At 32.5% G+C, this 6,248-nt stretch overlaps 1 long non-coding RNA gene across 1 annotated transcript; it reads left to right on the forward strand.

The window, feature by feature from the left end:
- Positions 1-649, forward strand: LOC136222907 (uncharacterized). Its single transcript, XR_010685736.1, has 3 exons — positions 1-126; positions 206-317; positions 488-649. It is a non-coding gene; the product is annotated as an uncharacterized lncRNA (long non-coding RNA).
- The last annotated feature ends 5,599 nt before the right edge of the window (positions 650-6,248 follow it).

The following is a 6,248-nucleotide window of genomic DNA, read 5'->3' on the forward strand; positions in this document are numbered from 1 at the left end:
CAACTTTTCTCCTTAACTTTGCATAACATGGTGATAAAGGGTTCCGAAATAATTACCCACATTCTCAATCTACCCATTCTTTATCTATTCAGATTACACGTTTTATTGGCAGATAATCCTATGTTGGTAAGCTTCTGTTTTTTCACTTTCTGGGTTGTAAATTTATCTCTGTTTTTTTATTCAAAAATTGAATCTTTTTTATTAGGAATTGGAAGAAAATTTCTTAAAGGAATTTGAATTCAAGACAAAGAAATCTGAAAACTGATCTTCTCACAGTGGAGGCGGCACCACAGTCCTTGCCTCTTCTTCACCCATGGGTAATATTTTTTTGCCTCTAAAACTGTAATGAATGCGTTCATCAGTGGTGGCTTTGGCAATTTACTTTCAATTTAATTTTCCTTAATTCTCTAGCACGGTTCTTCCCATCATCTAATAAAATTCCTTATTCTGTAGCACCATTGTCCACTTACAATGTCGTTATCTGCAGGATGCACGCAAATTTCTAGAGCCATGGTTCTCATTATGGATTGACATTATTGTGCGAAGTTCTCTTCTTATTTTGCTCATTTGTTGATCTAATTATCTTTTGGATTAGTAACTGTAAGTCTTCCAATTTCATGTGTTAGGTAAACATAATTATTATTTTTTGGTTAATGTGACATAATTATTTAATAACACATGTTCTTTTCTGAATTGGTTGAATTTGTATGTTACTCTGGTTGGGAGAATTGATAGTTTTTTTTTGCCTAATGTTTCTCCAGCCCCCTTAATTTGTCCAAATTGGTTATTTTACCCCTCAACTTATTGAATGTCCTATTTACCCCCTTAACTACATAAAAGTCGTATTTCTCACCCCTCAACTAGTCCATTTATCTCCCCAACTCATAAAATGTTTTATTTACCCCCTTAACTCCATAAAAGTGGTATTTTTCATCCCTTACAATCCGTTATCGAAGGCTAAATTGATAAAAAAATTTAAACGTTAAACCTATATTTATGCTATTTTGTAAGTGGAACCTAAATTGATACTTCCCCAAAAATCATAGGCCTATTTTGGTACATTATCCACTACAAAAAAAAAAAGCTTTTAGTAATGGGAAAATCCGTTATTAAAAGTCCAAATACCGTTAGTAAAAGCTTTTAATAAGTGGAAAAGCCCCTTATGGCCCCTTGTTAAACATTGCCTTGCTAAATGTTTTTAATAACGGAAATACGTCCCCTTATTATTAAACTTACAATAATAGAAAATATACCATTATTAATAACTTTTTATAATAATTAAATATCCCCTTATTAAAACTAATTACAATAACACAAAAAACACTTATTAAAAACCTGTTTACATGATTAAAATGCCTCTTATTATTAACAAATAATAATGATTAAAAACCCTTATTAAAATATATTATGAATAATAATCAAATCCCTTATTAAAAATATTTATAATAATAAAAAAACACTTATTAAAAAGCATGTATAATAATAATAACCCTTACTAAAACATATTTATAATGATAAATAACCTCTTTATATTTTTTTTTTAAATTTGCGCAATGCGCTTACATTAAGGAAGAAAGAAAAATTCCTACCAGACCCGGATATGATTCGAACCCATGACCTCCCAAGGCATAGGTAAGTTCTCAACCACTAGGCTAAGAGCTTCACCACTTTATAAATAACCTCTTTATAAAGAGTACTTATAATGATTAAAACCCTTATTAGAAATTATTTACAATAATAAAAAACACCACTTATTAAATAAGAATTACAATAATAAATATTTCTCTCATTAATTTTTTTATAATAACTAAAATTTCCCTTATTATATAAAAATGTCTTTATCACCAAAAAATATATAGTAATAAACAATGCCTTAGTTAAATCATCATTTTTCACAATTAAAACATCTCAACATAAATTAATCATAAAAAAACTACCATGTAATAAAGATTAAAAGATCAATAATTCAATAATTACAATATATATAAAAAAAAGTCTTTGTAAAGTTAGTTTCATCTAAAGATAGAAAATTTCCTATTTACAAAACAAAATATCTAAAAAGTTGTTCGAAAATTTAATTTATCGATCTAGAACCAAAAAGTTGATTGATAATTTTAGTTAGTCCAAAATGTTGCTCGGTCAAGTAGCACAAGGTTGTTGCTCGCTCAAGTAGCATGTAAGAAATAACACAAAAAGAATAAAGTTGAGTCAATCATGTATTTAACTTGTTTATATTAATGTTCTTGTTATTTGTATTTTTTATTCGTTCTTTCTCTTTCCAACTTTTTTGACTACTATAAAGGGATAAGAAATACCATTTTTATGGAGTTAAGAGGGTAAATAGGATCATAAGTGGTGAGAAATGTCACTTTTATGGAGTTAATGGGGTAAATAGGATATTCAATGAGTTGAGAAGGGGTAAAATGACAAATTTGGACAAGTTAAAGGGGTGAGAAATACCATTTTTATAGAGTTAAGGGGGTAAATAGGACATTCGATGAGTTGGAGGGGTAAAATGACTAATTTGGACAAGTTAAGGTGGCTAGAGAAGTATTAAGCCTTTTTTTTTGTTGACTTCTCATCATATATTTGATTCATATATGACACTTTTTATAATTTTTCTGTGGTGCCCCTAAATAATTTAAGCATGTTTTGTAATTTATATGCCATGAAAATTAATATTTTGAGGGTGACAACAACTGCTATATGGTTGTAAGACTATGACTTGTGTATGGATTTTATCCGCCTATGTGTAGTTAGCAACTTCAAAGTGGTAAGAAAAAGAAAAAGACAAAAAGGATCACAATTGATATTTATTTGAGTTATAAAGATAACATGGAGGAAGGTAAATTTCTTTTCTAATGATTGGACATATTTATAAGCAATCTGTAACATCATTTCCTACTCAAAATTTAAATGAATAGAACTTGATAATTATCTATATAGAACTTAGGGGTGGGCAAAAAAACCGGTCAAACCGGTAACCGAACCGAAAACCGATGATCCAAACCGGAAAAAGTGGTTAACCGAACCAGTGGTTTTCTTAATGGTGAAAAAAATATATAGGTACCGGTTTCAAGTTAGAGTGTTCAAAAACCGAGTTAACGATTAACCGAACCGTTTAATAAAGGCTTAATACACAAATTACCCCCTGAACTTGTTCAAATGTTGCAACTGCCCCTTCCAACTTTCAATTGTAACAACTTACCCCTCGAACTTGTCTAATTATAACAATTTACCCCTTAAACTTGTCCAATTGTAAAATATAACTCCAACTTGTTGACATGGACTGCAGTTGAAGAAACTCGTGAAATGCAAAATCTGCAATGCTCGTGGAGTGTGATAATCAGATCTTTGGCGTGATACGAATTCGAGGAAATGCTTTTACTGTTGCTTCAAGTACGGGCTAAAAAATTTTCCCAATTTGGGGTTATGTTTTACAATTGAACAAGTTTAAGGGGTAAGTTGTTACAATTGAAAGTTGAGGGGGACAGTTGCAACATTTGGACAAGTTTAGGGGGTTATTTGTGTATTAGGCCTTCAATAAATATAAATTTTTAAAAAAAGATATAGACCATTTGACGACGAAGGCAAGGCAAATATAAATATAAATACATAGATTATACTGCTTAGTATAAAGGGGAAAGTATGAAAAAAATGCTTGTGGTTTGTCCAATTTGCAAATAAAGGCATGTAGTTTACAAATAAAGGTATGTGGTATGTTTTATTTAGAAAACAAAGTATTAAAAATACACAATTAAGTTTTAATTGCAACCAAATACATTTTTATCTTATAAAAAATTATTCTCACATATAAGCAAAACATAACCACCGAAAAAGCAACTTCCTAAATTGAAACAATGAATAATATTGTGGAATTTTATGTTTTTATAAGTGAAACGGATAAAAGAAGAAGAAAGGAATTTTAATTAATTGGTGCTGCTGATAAAATATCAGCTATTTATACAATTAGGAAAAGCCCTAAGGCTAATTACAATATAACTCCCTCAACTATTATTATTCTCTAACACCCCTCCTCAAGATGAAATACTTTTCATCTTGTCTTTCACAACTGTGTTGTTACTAGGTTTATTTCCATTTGCAGTAAAAGAAGATGAAACATCAACACTTTGATACAAGTGCATTTGATTCAAGGCTGAAGCCATCTGAGCTCCTGTAAGAGGCTTTGTGAACAAATCAGCAAGCTGATTAGCCGAAGTAATATACGGAGTATATAGAAATCCTGCCTCCATATATTGTCGAACAAAATGACAGTCGATTTCCACGTGCTTCATCTTCTCGTGGAAAACAGGATTGGTTGCTATATATATTGCAGCTTGACTGTCACAAAACAATGTGATTGATAATTGGGGTGCAATATGAAATTCAGCCAACAAATATGTCAACCATTTCAATTCATAAGATGTAATTAACATAGCTCTATATTATGCTTCTGCAGAACTTTTGCTAACTGGCCTTGTTTCTTTGATTTCCAAGACACAAGGCAATCTCCAACAAACACACAATAGCCTGTCATCGATCGTCTAGTAACTGAACACCTACCCCAATCTGAATCACAATAGCCTCTCATTTGAGATAAATCAGAATTGCCTGTGTAATACAAACCCACCGTAAGTAGTGCCCTTCAAGTATTTCACGACATGCTTGGCTGCCTCCATTTGGATACAAGTAGGAATACTCATGAACTGGCTCAATTGTTATGTAGCAAAAGCAATATCAGGCTTGGTAAAGCCTAAATATAACAATCTCCCAACTAATCTTCTATAGCTCTTTAGTTTTTCATAGGCAGGAGATTCTTCATCTAACTTTAACCCTGTAGGGAAAGGATTATCAACACTGTGAGCTTCACTGAAACCAGCGTCCTTGATCAAATCCCTTATATATTTAGACTGTGAAATAATCAACCCTCTATCAGACCTGGCCAATTCAACACTAAGGAAAAATTTATCCTCCTCATATCCTTTATAGTAAAACTTGCATCCAAAGCTTTTTTAACTTCTTCAATTAGTATCATGGAAGTGCCAGTGATTAACACATCATCCACATAGACTATAAGTGCCAAAAAATTCCCATCTTCAGTTTGTTTGGTAAACAAGCAATAATCATGAACAGCCTTTACAAATCCCAACTGTAAAAGCTTTTCTGAAAAAGCTTTGTTCCATTGTCTCCCGGCTTGCTTCAAGCCATACCAGGACTTATCAAGCCTGCAAACAAGGTTACGATTAGAATTGATATACCCCTCTAGTGGCTGCATATATAGTTCTTCTTCAATAGAACCATGCAAATACGCGTTGTTGATGTCAATCTGCTGTATTGGCCAACCATTCGTAGTTGCCACCGCAAGAAACACCCTTACCGTTGTGATTTTAGTGACAAGAGAATAGCTATCATGATAATCTACACCAATTTGCTGATCATAACCTCGAGCAACTAATCTTGCTTTGCATCGATCAACCGATCCATTAAGAGCATATTTAATCTTAAAAATCCACCTGGAAGTAACTGTACGTTTACCAGGCGGCAATTGCACGATTGTCCATGTTTTGTTTTTCTCCAAGGCTGCAATCTCTTCTGCCATAGCTTTCTCCCATTGAGGTTGTCCTTTTGCTTCTTTATAACTTCTTGGTTCATGCTCTTTACTCATAGAGACCAAAGAAGCTTGATAATGATCGTTGTATTGAATAATATTGTCATAATGAATCACTTGATTGACAACAAAATCTTGTAACCACGAAGGTTTTTGAGTGACCCTGGTAGATCTTCTTGCTAGAATTTCATTTTCAACAATTGGCATATTGTGATTAGTTGTCGGTGAGTCAGTTATGGTAATTGCTGATGAAGGAATTTGTGGTGTATTTTCTGCTGAATAATCATCATTTTGAGCACTATGAAGTGAGACCTTGATCATTATCAAGCGAAGACTAAAACAACATTGATGATGTTAAGGGCCTGTCATGTACTGAAACAATAGTGTTAGATAAATAAGAAAAAATATGCTCATTGAAATGAACATCCCTGGACACACACAAACGGTGAGTTTCCATGTTATACATCTTTCATCCTTTTTGTCCAGTTGAGAGCCCAACATAGATACATTGTGCTGACCGGTCATCAAATTTCCCTCTCTGAGGATTGTTGTTCAACATATATCCTTAGCAACCAAAAATCTTCAAGTTTGTCAAACTTGGTTCTTTTCCATATAACAAAAAATGTGGAGATTTCCACTG

This window comes from Euphorbia lathyris, chromosome 3, assembly GCF_963576675.1.
Source record: "Euphorbia lathyris chromosome 3, ddEupLath1.1, whole genome shotgun sequence".
NCBI lineage: Eukaryota > Viridiplantae > Streptophyta > Magnoliopsida > Malpighiales > Euphorbiaceae > Euphorbia > Euphorbia lathyris.